The following is a 19142-nucleotide window of genomic DNA, read 5'->3' on the forward strand; positions in this document are numbered from 1 at the left end:
AGATTTGTGAACGAACCAAGATTGACACAGCTAGACTGCCTCTTTAATTTATCCAGTGTTCCAGAAGCTAATTTGTCAGTCTTGTCTTAACCCTGCCCTGCTTATTCATCATCAACAGACAAGAACACATTTCCGTCTCAGTGTTCATTTGCAGCCTGATCCTCAAAGAATGAGTGGTCACCGAAGGCCTGCTGAATCCAACTTGTCTTGCACCGCCAACATCCTTTGAGGATGCAAAACCCTGTGCAAAGCATCCTTGCTGAGACCGCCCATTAGTACCAAATGAAGTGACATTTCCTTGTGATAGGAAATCGTAGTGGTTGCTATATTATTTATGATCATTAATAATGCATCAAGCTCCAGCCATGTGCCTGACCCTTCACAAGCAAATAAGATTCTTTCTTTCTTTCTTTTTACAGATCCCCTGCCCTCAAAGGGCTCACAATCTACATTAGACAAAGAACATGCATAAGTAAAAGATGGGAAGCAAAGAGCACATATGTACAGGTAAAATTAAAATTACAGTGGGAGTTCCTAAAGTGAGTTCCTAAAGTAGGAGGATCCAGAAAAAAATAGCTTTGGGAAAGGAGTACAAAAAAGTTTGAGAGAAAATATGGGTTTAGAGCATCAGCCTCGTGACAGAAAATGAGGGTACTACAGTGTGGAAAAGGTGAATGTTAGTGCTTTTTTCTGGGTGTACTCAAGGGTATGTAATACCGACACCTCTTTTTCGAGAAGAAAAGTACTGATGGATGTGATTATTACCACCAAGTAATTTCTGGTACATGTGTATCCATTTGGTTAGGTTTTCGGACCACTAGAACTACTTCTGTGTATGCCTCCCCATTTAACCAAGTGAAATTGAAGACTTCTGAAATAATCTGGCAGTAATCATTCTCACGAGCTCATCCACACTTCTGCTTTCCCTGCGGCTCTCCCCTGGGGAAACTCCCACTTTAATGCTGAATCAGAGCAAATCCTGAATCCACCAGGTTTTCTCCAGACATTTGCTCCAATTTTATCCAGTTTTGCTCCGGGTTGACATTTGCTTCGATTGCTCAGCTTTTCTGTGGGGAAGTGGTGGGACAAAGACGAAACTGTTCGAACCTGTGCCTAGAAAGTACAGGACAAGCGGGAAACTGCTCAGATTCTTGCTTTCCAGACATGTGGACAAGTGTTGACAATGAGCCCTCAGTTTACAAAGGGCTGCTACACAGCAGCTTGTGAATGAAGCCTCCAGGTGTCTGTAGCAGATGCCAGAAGCCTTAGCAACTACAGCCGGAAACCTGGGGTGTGAACACACAGTGACACAATCACAGACTGCTGTGCGAATGAACCAAAACCACCAACGGCTTCAGATAACTGTTCACAAGTTCAGGCTGATATTCTACATGAAAAATTAGCAGTTATTATTTTTTAAAACTATTTGGAAAAAAAGTGTTTCTTTATTAAAAGCATTTGACCACTTGACATTTCTCATCAGCCTGGCCTACTTAGGTTTGAATCCATATTATGACGAAGGATATGTAATTAGGTAGACCTACTGCTATAGAGATAACTGCTTGCATACTTAAATAACAATTCTCATACTCACGCCCCCCTGCTGAATGTGCATTTTAATTACTTTATCCCGCATACTTCTGTGTTTGGCAACAATAACATTAAAATCCATTTTTGCATGTTAAGATGATTCACAGAACAAATTAAGTTAGTTCCACTGAATTTCCATTTCCGTCATGAATTTAGTAACTCTCAAACTACTAGGTTTTTAGTTTCCCCATTTGATGTGCTTGATCTTAAACCACTGAGTAATAAAATGTGGGAGATTACAAATCAGTCTAGTTAAATTAGAATATTCATAAAGTTCGACTCCTTAAGAAAACCATTCAGTAAGTAATTGTAATATTCATTGCCAGCATTAGTTTATAATTGAGTTAGATGTGTGAAATACTCCCCTATGATATGCACTAGAAAAAACATTAACTTTATTCCACATATAAACTATTTTTGTTTGTCTGCAGTGAAGATAATATAGTTATATTAAAACCTTGGAAATGGTTTCGAAATTACAAATGCAGTGTTTCAGAAGATAGCTGCTCCTAGGGCTTTTAGAGCAGAAAGAGAAGCTGAGAAAGGAATTGATTTTCATGTCAAAAATAAAATTAATAAGCACTCCCCCTTGCAACTACAAGGTGCTAGTTAGACATAACTGAAAAACATGCTACATGAATGGTCCTACGGTATATTAACATTGGGCTTGCATGCTCACCTCCTCTCAAACAGCCTCAAGCAGTGAAATGAATGCTTTTGCTTCAAACAAACCCCAGTTCCATGTTACATCAAAATGGGAAATGGGGGTTGTTTAAACTGTGGTTTCACGACAAGTCTGGATGTAAAACCATGGTTCATCTTGATTTACTATAACAAACTGTAGTTTAAACATACCAGCTTCCCTGTTCAGAGTAACAGTTTAAAAGCAGAAGCAAAAAGTTCCTCTTTGTGGCCACACAAAAGGAAAGGAAGGGGCAGCATGTGAAGCCAAGGCTCATGCAAGCCTGCTCACTTAGCTACAAGGCACAGTTCCCCAATGTGGTTTCCCATTACACTGAAATGTCAAGCTCCAATATCTTGGTAGCTTTTGTTTCCAGTTGTGCCATATTACCTGCTTCATCGTTTCACGTTATGGCTATCTTCGAGCTTGCTGTAGACACTCAATTTTAGCATTATATTTATTGGGTTGTACCTGATGGGAGTAAGGGGAAACCTTTTAAAATCAATGCACTTGACTGATCTCATTGGGTCTACTCAGAACATGAGAAGAACCTGCTGGACCTGGCCAATGGCCAGTCTTGTCAAGCATTGTGTTCTCACCAGATGTCCCTTCGTCTTTGGCGATCCCTCATAGCCAAGTTCCGTGAACACAAACAGTGAGTCCGTAAGTGACTGTGGAGGCCAATGCTGGATCCACAGGTCCTTCCATAGTGGGGACATAGGTTTCTGGGCAGGAATTGATCACAGCGAGGGTTTGCCAAGTGTGCCTTCCTCTTAGCACGTTTCTGCCTTTCATCCTGAGTTCGAGACCAGATGTCCATGGGAAACCCAAAAGAAGGAGCACAAAAGCCCTCTCTCCACTTGTGGTTTCCAGCAACTGATATTCAGAAACATACTGCCTATGACAGTGGAGGTAGAACTGGTAACCATGTTGTTGTTTAGTCGTTTAGTCGTGTCCGACTCTTCGTGACCCCATGGACCATAGCACGCCAGGCACTCCTGTCTTCCACTGCCTCCCGCAGTTTGGTCAAACTCATGTTCGTAGCTTCGAGAACACTGTCCAACCATCTTGTCCTCTGACGTCCCCTTCTCCTAGTGCCCTCAATCTTTCCCAACATCAGGGTCTTTTCCAAGGATTCTTCTCTTCTCATGAGGTGGCCAAAGTATTGGAGCCTCAGCTTCACGATCTGTCCTTCCAGGGAGCACTCAGGGCTGATTTCCTTAAGAATGGATAGGTTTGATCTTCTAGCAGTCCATGGGACTCTCAAGAGTCTCCTCCAGCACCATAATTCAAAAGCATCAATTCTTCGGCGATCAGCCTTCTTTATGGTCCAGCTCTCACTTCCATACATCACTACTGGGAAAACCATAGCTTTAACTATACGGACCTTTGTCGGCAAGGTGATGTCTCTGCTTTTTCATAGCCTCCATGAAATCCAAGTAATGATTTTGAATTAAATCCATATGGTTGTATCTATGTCACAGCCTTCCAGTCATCCTGGCTGTGCAAGCTTTCCAGCTTTCCAGATGGAACCATTCCCCTTCCCCTGTCCCAATTTCAGGGGGTATGCAGAGGAAGGAGTGGGGGGAGCTCCACTGCACCAGTAGAAATCCTTGTGTGTGGCTCCCATGGTCAAAACTGGATAGGTGATGTTGAATAAAGATACAGTTGACACAGGGGGGAAGCAATGGCTCAAATAAACAAGAGCAGGTAGGCAGCTGCAAAAAAAGAGAGGCTGATGCCAGTGGAGAAACCTTTCCAGACAGCAAAACACAATTGTTAGAATACAGTTTAGAGGAAAGACTAGGGAATATTTCAGAACACATCACAAATTGCAGGAGAAGCATTCACTTCTTGCTGCCTGTGAGCTATGTTTCTTTTTCTAATCCCAGGAATATCAAAGGGTAATGACTCTCATCCTTAAATTACCAGCAGCTGAGGAAAATAGGTTGACATTGTTGTTTTCATTCCTTACTATATTTATTTAGCACTGACGGAGTCCTAGGCATTGCAAAGAACATAGGAATGACACAGTTGCAAGGGAAAAGACGCGAGAGCATAGGATTTGACTGAAGGAGAAGGTAGGAGATGATAGGAGGGCTACCAGGTGACCTGGCGATGCTACAGAAAGGTCCAATAAAAGATCAAGCCCTGCTTTATGAACCTCATCAATTCCCACCAAACTTAACTCTCCCAAGTGAATGCTAGGAAGATTTTAGTTAAGTCTGGGGACAATTTACTTTATTCCCTCCTTCTTTGAGGTGCCAGTTGTAGTTGCGCTTTATATCAGTCTGCTTTGATCATTGTTTATCTCCATTCAGTGAAAAGCTTTATTGGCTGCTAATATTGCTGTGGTTTTCAATGTATATCCTCTCCTTCCAAAAGAGCTCATTTTCTCTTAAATGCATAATAGCAGGCCTGGCTGGAATCTATTCTGGATAGTTGGCAACGGTGCTCTTGCCCAAGGCTGGCATGTTGACAGGACCCATGGACTTCATTGGATGAATAGTTTCAAATTGATGAACCCAGAAATCTGTAGCCTACATGTAATAATGTTTCTCTCTATTTCCACATCACAGGGAGTTTCGAGGTGTTAAGTCAAACCTTTTCACATGCTTAGCAAATATGTGACGGGAAATGCTTGCTAATCAAGTCCCTCTGTGGCCAATATTTTCGCTGGTGATTCCCTTGATGACCATGTGTATAGAGATAATGAGAAAATACTCTGTGTATATACAGAAATTCCTTACAATCAGGAATCCTAACTGGGCCAGGGCACCAGTAATGAGGAAGAGCCCCAATGCACACAACTGTGCGACTGTCATTAATGCAAAAATGTACAGCCATTGGTGCTTTGTGGGGATGTGGTGAGTGGGCATGCTTCCACTGCTCCTTCACACTTCCAATGAACACATGAAGGCAGGGTCACTTGAATACCCCATAGAACTGAAAATCAGCTCTACCATTGAACTGACTTTCTTTTACTCTTACAGTATCTTCCATAACTTAGAAAGCGTATGAACATCCACAAAAAAATTTATTGTTGGTGATCAAAAGGCTCAAAGGCATAACAAGAGGGAAACAACACTGCTTGGAAATGTGTATGTACAATTAATGTATATTAAAATAAATAAATCATTACAACTTTTTTTAAAAAGCCAGATAAGCCCCAAAGATCTGCCAGGAGTCAAATATTATACAAGGCTGATAATGCAGACATTTCCTGATTCTAGCAGTATCTATTTTCTGCTGCCTTTTCTTAATTAAACTTGCTGTTAGATGGGCATATAAACATTCTAGGAGTTTATTTGCATCATCACGTTGACTTCCTTAGTTATGCAGCTACATCAGCATCTTGCTGAATGTTTACTCCATGTAATATAATTCATTTGCATATATTCTCATATCTTGAAAAGAAATCTGGAGATAGGATGTTGTGCTTCCGTATGGCTTTCAGCACAAAGCTGAGAAATTATATCTACTTTCCCATCTCTTCCAATCAGACCATTGTCTTTGTCCTTGGATCAACCAGTCACTTCTCTTCCAACCCCCAGCCCCCAAAAAGAAAGAAAATAGAAGCTGACCAAATGTGGATAACATGTGTTCCCGCCTCCCCTTTCCTGGTTCATTTTTTAAATTTTAACTCTTGTGTGCCATCCCTCCAAGCAGACCCAGGGGCCTGATTTTTAAAGCAGGTTCATTATTTCCAATAGAATGGCAGGAGAGGTAAAACATTCATCATATGTCCTTGGGCTATACAAGAGGTATTTCACTGGGTATGTTCAAAAGAGCATTTAATCACTTGTCCGGGATGTTGCATAGATCATAAATATAAACTGTAGTATTACTGTACATGATGACACTTGGTAGCTCTGTTTCTTCCAGTTCTTTGCATAGAGATGAGACAGTGCTGACTACAAATATAAAGGAGGAAAAGAAAGTGCCATTTAATGAATTTCCTGCCTATTCATGCTAGCTGTCTCACTCTTCCTCTGATGCCTCTGCTTATCTGGACCTTTCCTTCTTGTTGACTTGTCCTTGTTGGAACCAGTGCTTGACTGGAATTGGACCGTAGAAGTTATGGCTTCTGGCTATGCCGGCAACAGATCACCTTGGTTATCTAGAAGATCCCCTGCAACCTGGGACCCAGCTAGGGCAGGACAATTACACTGAGATCTTAGATGTTGCATTTAAAACTGAATACACTTCCCCCTTATCTTTTAGTGCAGGAATAGCTGCCCCTTTTTGGTCTGAGGGCTGCATTCACCTTTGGCTAACCCTCCATGGTCTGCTTGCCAGCTGTAGATGTAGCCAAACGTGGGTGTGACTAGAATTCCTTTTGCACGCAATCTGGTAGATAGGGAGAGGGTTATTTCCGTTGCCATCTGGGTAGGGTACTGAACTGGGTGGAAAGGAAAATATCGACTTGTAGTGACCACTGATCATATCATTTTGCATCCTGATGGGTGATGGGTGAATTGGTCTATCTACAGTCCTTGCTGCTTTTGCATGTGTTCTTCCATAATTCCACTCCATCTTACTTTTTTGCCATTTTTAAAAAATGCAGTGAAAATATGTTGAAACACGTATTTTCTCTAGAATATGTGCATTTCTCCTAAAATATGCATTTCTCAATATATTTTCTCTAAAAATGCAAACCTTTCAATGTATTTTGATAGTGCTTCCAGCTGTGCCACAATATTCAAGGAAGTTCAAAATCTGATGGTGGATATTTAAATTCACACATTAGTCAAAAAGCTACAGATCTGCTGAGTTCACACTGGAATTCCAAGAGATCATATTCTTCAAGCATCCCTACTGTCTCCATGGTTCTGCCTATCCTCAAAATACCAGTTGGGGAGGGGGAAATCCAATATACGAAAGGTGCTGAATACTAAAGATAACGACTCTCTTGCAGATCTAAAAGGATCATTTTGCCCTTAGGAGGTGGGGAAAGGCTACATTTGTGGCAGAGCACACCACTTGTGTGTGACATTATATAATATGAATAATTTATGTTGCTAATAGCGCTGCCTCGGAAAGATGGGTGGAAGTGGGTAATTACCCATGGATAATACTTTATATATTTTGTAGGTAGAACTGTCTCAACCTAAGAATATACACTGAAGCTAGAAACAACTTTCAGATATGAATGACTCAATGAATCATGAATGACTGCGATTTCCTTGGGATCTAATTTGGTTTAACACAAGCTTAAGTACATAGCAAATGTATGCAAAAGCTCTGCACTCTCTGAGCTGTAAAAAGGCTACATTTTGAACTCTTCCAAGTCCTTTAACAGCTGATTGGTGTTTGAACAGTAAATTAGTACAAATTTGTAAATGCTTTTAGCTCCCATTCACAGCAAATTAAAGCTGGGGTTGTCCTCTGCGTTTGAGTATGAGTGCATGTGTGCACAACACACACAAATGTGAACACAATGAAAGCAGAATTCTAATGGGTGCATGCTCAGTGCAATACACCCTTGAATTTATTTCCCTGCACAAGTCATTAGTCAGTCTGTTGTCTAGTGCCTGTTGGCACATGACAAAGAACAAAAATAAACACAGCCCTGGTGTAAAGAGGAGATATTTGTGAACTAAAAGAAGGCAAACCATTGCATGGTCAGGGATTCTATACTCAGGGGTTGCACAAGAATCCCATCATGGACCATGAAATAACACCTCCCTATGCCAATGTCGCCAGGTATGTTGAGAGTGAATAAATTCAGAAGAAATTATTGTAATAACAGTGAGGCTCTGTCTTCTTAGGAATCATTGCTATTTTATCTTAGAAGCATTGCTTCTCTTTTGTATACAGTGGTACCTCGGTTTACAAACACAATTGGTTCCGGAAGTCTGTACTTAACCTGAAGCATACATAACCTGAAGCGAACTTTCCCATTGAAAGTAATGGAAAGTGGATTAATCCGTTCCAGACGGTCCGTGGAGTACTTAAACTGAAGCGTACTTAACCTGAAGCGAACTTTCCCATTGAAAGTAATGGAAAGTGGATTAATCCGTTTCAGACAGGTCCGCAGAGTACTTAAACTGAAAATACTCAAACTGAGGCATACTTAAACCGAGGTATGACTGTAGTAACTCTGAGATCACATGGGACGGGTCACTGATTTCGCTACTTTCTTCACTAGCATCTTTCAGAATAAGCAACTTTATGGTGCTTACAAGAGATGTTCAACCATGGAACGGACTCCCCTTCATTGGATGTTTTTAAGCAGAGGTTGATTGTTGTCTGTCATTTAGTTGAGATTCCAGCATTTCCCAGGGTTGGACTAGGTAAACCCCAGGGTACATGTGTGGGAGGGGAGGGGAAGAGAGACAATGTAATCAATGACATGTCTTGATAGACTGGCCTGATCTGACCTTGAGTCACTTGGATTGGCCCTTAGCCATAGGTCAACGAGGAAGAAAGAAATAGGAATTCCACAATATTCATAAAGTGAGTTAGAAACTGCCTTTTGGGGACTGCTAATTGGATTAAAAATTCCAATCTGGAGGACTATGGCTCAAAGGACTGAGAAATCTCTGTTTACCTGATCTACACATGCAGCAGAATCACATAGCACAGCTCTTGTTGGGCTGTACCATTAAGACTGCAGGTGGGGTTTCATTTTTTAAAATGTTCCTCTACCAGAAATAACCTTTTCTTTACCTAGAAAATTAGCAGACTACCTAATGTTCTGAGGGTGGGCCACTTATGCATCACTCCCCTCCCCCCAGAAAAGAGGAACTGCGTCACCAAAAAAAGAAGACAAAAAAGATAGCTTTCACATAAATTTTGCATATGCTAATTGGTGTTGGAAACAATTACTATAATTTAAATAGAAATACAATACATCTCCCCATAGTGAGGAAGACTGATGAAGGTGCCCGGCCTGCTGCCCATGCCCTTATTGTTGATGGGAAGCTTCAAGATCCCTTCTCTCCTTTGCTATGGTTGCTTATCTTGAAGCTGGACCGGGCGGGCAGTCCTTTAAATAGGGGACTATCCTCTGTTAAATAGGTCACCTTGAATGTGCTAGTTTTGTCTGTTCAGGGCATTGTGTTTATATGTTTGTTTCCTTTGGGGGCTTGGGCAGAAACCTCAATCAGAGGTGCAGTCCTGGAGAATTTGTACCGTGATTCTGGTTCATTTGTACATCAGCTCTCATAACTTCCTTTAAAAAAATAAAACACTTCCTGCAATGTGGTGCACAAACAGAAATCTTGATATATCCAAAGGGCTGTATAATATAACATTTGATTAGCAAGTAATAAAATCAGGCCTCTCTATTTTTAACCATAATCATATATTAGGCTAGCTTTGAGAATAAGAGTTCCAGTTGTTTACCATTGCTTTATGCTATTGACAGTAATGCAGCATAACACCTACTTTGGAATTGTAAAAACCATAAGATAATACTGACAGAAGCAATAATATAAAATCTTGCTAAGCTGATAAAAAAAAACAAATATTCTTCCCTGTGGCTAAAGCAGGCTAAGTGTTTGTGATGGACAAGACAAATATAAATTCAGCTTTAACGTTTTTCACAGCAGTTGGAGATCAAACACTGTAATGCTGAAAGTTGCAAAGGATCTAAAACCTTCTGAAATGCTCATGTACTGAACACAACCTTGGATGGGAATGAAAAGAATTAAATGTGTTGTTGGTTTTGCCTGCATTTTGAAATTACAGTTGGAAGTGAGCTGAGGATAAATACATCCCGAGTTATGCTTGAATGGCTTCTCTGTAGCAAAATTAGCAGTTTGAGAGTCTTTTGCAGGAAATATTGTACCTGAAACCAGGTTATTTTTCTTCTTCCTAAGTATGTCCCCCATTTATATCTGTGAGACTTTTTTCCAAATAAGCATGCTTAGAATGGCATCCTTGATTATGTAAGTGTACAAATATGTGACTTTACCCCCCCCCCCTACACATTAGAAAGGAGTGCAGTAAAGTTCCTGCTCAGTTTTATGTTTGGCTTATCTGAGTTGCAGATTGTATTCTACAGGAAGAAAGCTGCCTGCAATGGAGAAAGATGAAAAAGTTGTTTTATGTCACATTGGTTAACATATGCAAGCTTATTTAACATGTGGACAACGAATAAGCGTAATTACATTAAAACTGGGATCTGTAGCACAGAAGCAATAAAAATAGACTAGGTTGTATTATTAATTCTTGTGTTAAGGGTTTTTGAGCCGTGTTGATTGGCCTGAATTTTTTGATTTTGTTATGGTACAAAGGGATTGTTTGAAGTAATTTGTCCCCGAGAGAGGCTCACAATCCCAAGCGGGTTTCAATTCAGCAAAGCAAATCTAATTTTGTTTGCTTTATGCAAACCAGAAGGGGCTGTGGTTCATTCTGTTTTCACTGGAGGGGAAAGGCGCACTAATGGGACCTGCTGAAATGCATGCACTGCAAACATCATACCCCTGCATATATTAAATTTAGCTATGTGATGCTCTCTGTTCATCATCTTTTTGTGTACACAGACACGCTTTAGAACAAAGCCTTAATAGTAGGAGAACCTTACTACATTATGCCAACATGCTATTGTGTTTATATTTGCCGCTGCCATTTACTTTCTCTCCCTGAATCCAGTGTGCTAAATGCGGTCCTTTTCCCCACCCTCATGCTGTTTATTTAAAATAGGCAGTGCGCTGAGGATATGATTTAGCTGAGCTGCAAGCCATCCAAAGATTAATTTGTACAGAAGGAGGAAAATAGTGGGTTTTTATCCCCCACCCACCTCCACAACCCCAAAAGTTAAACAGCCGACATATTTAGCATCTATTTGCCTAACAGCAGTAATTTCCAGACCATCAGATCTAACCCGAGGGAAGGAAGGAAACATGGAAGTCACAGCACTTGCCAGTCAGGTAACGTAACATACAATATTCAACATTTTGACAAATCCTTATTTTCAGTACAGCATGATTCCTTCAGACACCTTTTCCTACTGATGTTTCTTGTGCTCTCTCTCTTTATCTTGTCTGATTCCCAAAGGATCTGGACAGGTAACTAGCATGCATAACAATGCCCTCCCACCAGGTTCAACAAATATTAGAGCTATGGTCTAGTTATGATGATTTATTTAGAGCAGCTTTCCCTAACCTGGTGCCCTTTCTCTTATCAAGCCCAGCCTGCAGGGGTGATTTAGTCCCAAATAAACAGAGGGCACCAGGTTGGGAAGGACTGGTTGGACCAATGATATTCTTGTGGCTCCCAGAAGAAAATGGTAAGTAAATTCTAAGTATAGTTCCAAAAGGCTTACCTATGCAAAAAATAAATAAATAAATCCTATTTTCAGCTACAGAAACATCCCTCTTAAAACAGTTATAATGGCCGACCATTATTTATCCTGCTTTAGAGAATGTACAGGATCTTCTGCCATTCCCGGAGAGAACACATATATAGCCCCTTAGTCAGTAACCAAGGACTGGGAAAGGCTTGTTTACCACATTAGAGGGAAATGGAGGGAATACTAGGTACCTCCCAAACAGCAACAACGACAGCATAAGCCAGGCATCCCCAAACTTCGGCCCTCCAGATGTTTTGGCCTACAACTCCCATGATCCCTAGCTAACAGGACCAGTGGTCGAGGAAGATGGGAATTGTAATCCAAAACATCTGGAGGGCCAAAGTTTGGGTATGCCTGGCATAAGCATTCTTACCCATCTATCTCCTTGCAGCATCAGGAAGGTGAACAAAACTCCCGTCTCACTGTTACGGAAAGTACCTCCTGAGAACTTTTGTTGATCAGACTGTAGCCTGATTGTTGGTTTGGTCAGCTGTGACCTGTGCAAATTCCCTAAAAATTCTACTTGTGCCAGGCCTCCAGAATAAAGACCCTTTAAACATAGAGAATATCCAGAGCCCTATCCTTAGTGATACAGAAGAGCTAATACTCTTTTAGTGGAGTGAGATGAATATTATTAGGTAAACAATGAATGCCAAAACTGTAGCAAAGTAGACATCTTCAATATGTGCCCAAATTATGAGTGAAACACAAACACAATGTTTGAAAATAAATCTGGTTGTGCTGGAATTTTGACATAATGATGCAAAAACTATTTTTGAAGTGATTCTTCAAATTGGAATTTGCTGGTGTACATGCTTATATACATATATGGGCACATATGTGGGCACATACCACAGAGAGACAGAGTAAATGTTTCTGGAATAAATAAATAAAACACAGTTTGAATTGTCTATTAGGACACTTGAGAGTCCCATGGACTGCAAGAAGATCAAACCTCTCCATTCTGAATGAAATCAGCCCCGAGTGCTCACTAGAAGAACAGATCCTGAAGCTGAGGCTCCAATACTTTGGCTACCTCATGAGAAGAGAGGACTCCCTGGAAAAGACCCTGATGTTGGGAAAGATTGAGGGCACAAGGAGAAGGGGACGACAGAGGTCGAGATGGTTGGACAGTGTTCTCGAAGCTACGAACATGAGTTTGACCAAACTGCGGGAGGCAGTGGAAGACAGGAGTGCCTGGTGTGCTATGGTCCATGGGGTCACGAAGAGTCGGACATGACTAAACGACTAAACAACAACAACAAATTAGGACACTTACTATGGCCACTGAGAGATCATGTACCCAATTGTAGCATGGAACATATCAGCTTGCAGGAAAATAGTGGTTTTGTCAATGTACTCTGATATTCAGATAAGCTCAGAAGAAGATATTTGAGGAAAATGCTGGTTGCGGTCTTTGTAATCTCTGCTCTGGAAGATCTGGCTTCAACAATTAAGGTGAACCCTTCTAAGACATTGGCTTAATTAATTTAGGTCTTGTGGAATGTTTATAAACCCAGAAATTTAAAAACTATTGGTAAAGCAAGGCTTAGGCATAGGCTTATTAGAGGTTAGTTCATCAGAGAATAGAGTTACTACCACTATCAAAGAGTTAATTCAGCTCTAGGAAACAACTGTTTTGACATACCAGCACTCAGGATCTGCCCACTTATCACTATGCTCAAATGACTTTGAATTGGATAGTAAAATGTTGCCCTCTACAGCAATATTATTTTGCATTTAGATATTTTTATTAACTGTCATAGCTAATATGGAGTAAAAAAGACACATCATTATTCATTTGAAATTCAGTTCCATTGACATCATTAAATAAAGTGGATCAGTCTGCTTGAGCAATATTTATCACTAGACTATTTATGGAACAAGGGTCTACAGTTTTTAAAAGTGGAGAATTCTTTCTTTCTTCATCCTGTGTGAATTGGATCAGGAAAATATATTTCAATACAATGCAACCACTGCTGAACAATGCTGATTTAAAATTAAAACTACATATTGCTGATATGAGATGGCTGCTTTGGCTTTTAAATAATAAAAAATAATTAATGCCAATGTGGATGTCAGCCTTGCTTTTATTCTGAAGGTGAGTGTTGGAGGCTTCCAGACTATCAATGATTACATATATGACTCTAGTGCATAACTCTTCCCTGCCAAACCACGGTTGTTGGTAGCCATGTAATCTGCCTAATGGATAGGCCAGCTGGGAGTGCATCTCTAAACCAAATGGGACACAGTTCAAATGTATACCTTAAACATTATAATATTCAGGAGGCATATTCCAAAGCCAGGTTGCAGATAGCCCCTAATTATCAAAATGAATCACACATTTCTTATGTAGCCACCGTCTTATAATGCTCCTCCTTATTAGGATTTTGATAACTGAGTTTGTAATGTCAGGACAAAATAATTTACGTCAGATTAAAGACTACAGCAATCCATTCCATGGAATTGCTGGAGGCACATTAATCCGTTTTGCAATCATTGGAGCTAACTGTCATGTTTACTTGGAAGTGAGACCCATAGATTTCAAAGTGTGTCCTCAATTGTGCTTAGAAACATAACTGTGCATGAATTCTCTGTGATTTTCACTGATTTCAGCTGGTCTGCACATATTTTCTGATGGAAATCACTGTTAACTGCTTGGTATTTGTTTATAGTAAACAGCACTTTCAAAGACAAAAGAGCAATCTTCATCAGAAAAGCAGTCTGGCTTCGGAACACATTCCAGATCAGATCCCCTTGACAGCTTCTTCTTCAGAAGACTAATGCCACATGTAGATTAGCAGTGAAAGCTAGAAAATAGGGTGGCCCCACACTGGCTTAAAACATGAAATCAACCTGTTCACTGTCAACTTAGAAGTGCCCCCAGAAGGCTCTTGGCATCAACGTTCCCAAGCTGGTGAGCCTTGAGGTCAATGCCGCCTGATAAGGGTGGTCTCTTTCTAGGTTCCCTTGAACCGGCAATGCTTCATGTAAGCAGTGGTTGATGGTTAGACCCCAGTGTCTTGCAGGACAAGGCATCAGCCTTCCTATACCCCAACCCATATAAATAAAAGAGCAACCAGACTGGGTTTGGGGTAAAAACAGGCCACAACTTTGTTGAATACCGATGAAAGAGGTTTGGCTTGGGCATGGGGCAATCTAAATACTTCCAGCCCACCCACCGGAAGTGACGCATCTTCAATCCAGGCAGGGGTTCCAAAGACTTACATCAAATAGGGTGACCCCTGCAGGGTCTGCCATCTAAGAAAGTGCCTTCAGCCCTGGCCCTCCTGGGCACACGGACATGGCCACTCCCCCCAGATCCCTTTAACGGGATACCCCAGCGTTTGGAGGGGCAGGCAGGGACTACAACCTCGCCTCCATCCAAAACAAGGGATTGCCCCAATGCTCAACCAGTTGTGACGAATTGCTACGAGGTAGACAAAACCACCAGGTCAGTGCCAATTAGCAAATTCCTAACCAGACCCGTAAAGAACGGCAACCACCAAAGCCATAGCAAAGTCATTGCCTATCAGCATAAACTGTGGATGGGGGGCGGGGACCCGGCGCAGGAACAAATAGGCTGTGCCCCAAGTGTGGGCTGCTTAAATGGGCAGGGGGCAGATCTGAGGGAAGCCCACTGCCAGCTCCATTGGCTCTGCCCCCTGGCACAGGCCACGTCCCAGCCTGCATCCCCATTCGCCAATGCAGGGGGCAGGCTAAGATCCAGCTCCTGATAGGCGGCAGAGGCATATGCCCCCCCCCGCACGCCTATCAGGAAGGGCACTGCCATTTGAATTCCACCACCGGTGCCCCAGTGAAGTCTCTTCCATCCAGCAACGCTGCTGCACCAAGAGAGGTGAGCGGACTTATTAGTTCCGCCTTCCATACCTCCTCCTTTGCTGGCTAGCACAAGGCCTTGCACAGGTGGCTCCTTGCAGACTCACAAAAAGTTCTAGTTACAGGTAGGTAGCCGTGTTGGTCTGATGTAGTTGAAACAAATAAAAAATAAAAAAAATTCCTTCCAGTAGCACCTTAGAGCTACTGTGGAAAGATTTTGTTTCCTTGTTTGTTTGATTGATTCACAAAAAGTTGGTGCTGGTCAGAGATCTTAAAATCTACAGTTATTAGTATTTCTTGCAATAATACAAAAGAATTTAGATTGCAGCAGGTATGTAGAAAGCTCTGGAAGTTGTTTCATATTTTTCTCAAAAATTCCAATATGCATTTCCCCCCAGGAATAATTTTGGTCAAATTTTTTGTTCCTTTGTTTAAATTCATCACAATGTACAGAAGAGGTTTGCTTTCATTGTGTTACTGAGGTCCAAGCATTCCAGTTGCACGGTAGCCTTTTTCAGGCAGGGGTAAGAAAAATGCCAAAATGAACACAGAAATGTAGTGCTGTTGTGCAATTCACTTTAACGCATATAAGTTCTCAAACAGAATTCTGTGTAACAATTTGTAGACCCATCTTCCTATGGCTTTGTTTACACGACCTCTTTTCTTTTTTCCTTTCTTTTTTTTCCTTTCTCATCCACTTTCTCTCTCTCCTTTTATACAAAGGCTTGCAATATCAGATTGAAGAATCTTTGCAATTCTTCCATGTTTTCTTGCTCTTCTTCATGTACCTCCACGTGGTAAAAGAGGTGCAGTAACAGATTCATGCCATTGAAACCTTGCTAAAATGTGCTCCTCCTCTCTATGGTTTGTGTGTATAATTCATCAGGGGTACCTCTCATGGTTTACTTGTGTGAACTAGAATAGTCTCCTAAATTTTAAACAAGGTACTTGATGTGAGACATGAAGATTACTGAGCAAGAAAAAGTATGTGAGGAGGTAGGTCTCAGAGGATCTGTGAAAACATGTGGGCTTCCTCGATTGTCCCTCTGAAAGGTGCTCTTGGCATTTCTTGCTTTTATGAGTCAATGTCTTACCAAATGCTTTATAAATGTCCCCAGAAATGCTTTACACATTACTTTAAAATGTGTTTGTTAGGAGATGTCGCCAGAGCAAACTGTCAGCACTTTGAAGGTCCATTGAATTCAACGGGAAAGTTTCGCACATGATTAACTCTGCCCAATTGAAATCAAAGAGACCTAAAAGTGCTTAACTTTGACTTGGCTGTGTCCTTTTATTTGCTTGGATGCAAATAATGAGTGCCTGCAAAGGGTACAGCTTGATTAACATTATGGCTCTCTATATAACAAATCATAAAGCAAAATAAAGAAAGCCATTAAGGCTGAAAGTCTGCATGCAGAAAGTTCTGCCACTGACCCCAGTGGGGTCCAGGCTCTGTCCTAAGAGTTTTGCAGCATTTCCTTGAATGTAAGATGCAGAAGCTGTTTGGTTAAAGCATCTCTGCATATTATTATTATTGCTGCCCAAAGGCTTTTGGTATTTGTTCTCTGTGTATATTGCACTTGCATTGGATTTTATTGTACCAATTATTGTAGTTCATTAAGTTTATTGCAGCTGAATTAAAATAAAACATGACCCTAACAAACTCTGAACAAATAACAACTCCTGTTGCTTATTCAAAAAGTATCATTTTGTTAAGAATCAAACCGTAGATAAATAGTGGAGTGACAGATCTAGAAAGGCGGGTTTACCAGAAGAAAAATGCAGCAAAAAAAATAGTAACAATGATTATGATTAGGGCCGGATTTAGGATTGATGAGGCCCTAAGCTATTGAAGGTAATGGGGCCCTTTATATGTCAGCTGTCCTTTGTCAACAACAAATTGCTGCTGTTTTTCTGGTTGAATATATGCTATATGCAGTGCCCATTACTTACATCATAGAAGCCTACACAACGCAAAACACTGTTGCTGTATGTAGGTTATATTTTATTTTATTTATTTTTTGTCTTATTTTTTGGAAATATACATCCAGGTTTTTTTCCTTTAAATTTTTTGGGGGGGCCTCCAAGAGAGTGGGGCCCTAAACTATAGCTTGTTTAGCTTATACAGTGGTGCCTCGCAGGATGAATTTAATTCGTTCCGCGAGTCAAATCGTTTTGCGAAAAATTCGTCTTGCGAATCGCGGTTTCCCACCCACAGAAATGCATTGAAATTTCTTTTTTTTTTTGCCCATAGGAACGCATTAATTAAATTTCTATGCATTCCTATGGGAAACCGCGATTCGCAAGACGAATTTTTCGCAAAACGAATTCGTCTTGCGAGTCACCATCAGATCGCAAGACGCATTCACCTTGCGGAAAATTCGTCTTGCAGGGCATTCATTTTGCAATCCAGCACGGATTATGATACAGTGTTTCATTGTTGCCCTATACACTTAGAATGTATATCCCAGGAACATGTGCTGTGCTTGGATGCAGAATAACAAGGTATTGGAGGTGGGGGGGGGGGAACCTGCCTCCTTCCTGGCTTGAAGCAGGATGTCAATAATATGGAGATACTCATCCCATATTGGATCAGGGCCCCCAAAAGCCTTACATTACACTGTTGTTTCTATACTTTTCTACTTTACAGCTCTTATTGTTTCATTTTATTTTATTTTAATAATGAGCCACTTCTCATGAAACATTCCAAAGTGATTGTCAATGAAAGCATCATAAAAGCATCAATAATAAAAACAAATATAGGTTTTCCTATGTATCTATGTTTCTCAAAGTCCTTGAGCTTTGCAAGAGGTGTGGTTGTCCAATATGCTGCTTGTGGAATATTGAAGAGCTCTAGGTGTTCTTTTCTTTTTGTTAAAGAACAGCAGCGGAGGATTTTTGTCAGCGTTAAAAGCTTCATTTAAGTTTTTCTCTTTTTAAAGCCCTACTTTAAAAAAAAAGTCCTACTTTTTTCTGCTTTGACAAAAAAAGAAACAAAATCAAAATGCCAGAGGCCTGTAAGATCCATCCAAGGACACAAACAAGTACAGTCATACCTTGGTTTTCCAACAGCTTAGTTCTCAAATGTTTTGGCTCCTAAACACTGCAAACTCAGAAGTGACTGTTCTGGTTTGCAAGCTAATTTTTGGAAGCCAAACGTCCGACGGGGCTTCTGCAGCTTCCGATTGGCTGCAGGAGCTTCCTGCAGCCAGTCAGAACCCGCGCTTTTGTTTCCGAATGTTTTGGAAGTCCAACGGACTTCCAGAATGGATTCCATTCAGCTTCCAAGGTACTGTACTCCAAAAGTCAGTATAAGTACGTTGCTCTGAATTATACTACTCCATCTACTGCTCTCACTTTTGAAGTTATGTGAGTTACTACGAAAGTCATTGCCTCATGCTGCAGTCAATAAGAGTTGGATATTAGCACTATGTCGATAATCTGTTCGAAACAAATGAATTAAATGGTGCTGGAGGCAGGATTTGTTGATCTGCCTTGTTCCATACTTAGGCTTTTAAACTTCACTACAGTGGTATCTCGGGTTACAGACACTTCAGGTTACAGGCTCCGCTAGCCCAGAAATAGTACCCCGGGTTAAGAACTTTGCTTCAGGATGAGAACAGAAATCGTGTGGTGGTGGTGTGGCGGCAGTGGGAGGCCCCATTAGCTAAAGTGGTACCTCAGGTTAAGAACAGTTTCAGGTTAAGAACGGGCCGCCAGAACGAATTA

The 19142-nt window shown here is 41.0% G+C and overlaps 1 long non-coding RNA gene across 1 annotated transcript in view; it reads left to right on the forward strand.

Moving 5' to 3' along the window:
• Positions 1-430: 430 nt before the first annotated feature.
• LOC132591829 (uncharacterized) overlaps positions 431-19142 on the forward strand; it is a 173204-nt gene continuing 154492 nt past the window's right edge. The window contains exon 1 of the long non-coding RNA XR_009557242.1: positions 431-507. This is a non-coding gene — a long non-coding RNA (uncharacterized LOC132591829). The remainder of the gene's footprint in view (positions 508-19142) is intronic.

Source organism: Zootoca vivipara, chromosome 3 (assembly GCF_963506605.1).
Source record: "Zootoca vivipara chromosome 3, rZooViv1.1, whole genome shotgun sequence".
NCBI classification, from domain to species: domain Eukaryota; kingdom Metazoa; phylum Chordata; class Lepidosauria; order Squamata; family Lacertidae; genus Zootoca; species Zootoca vivipara.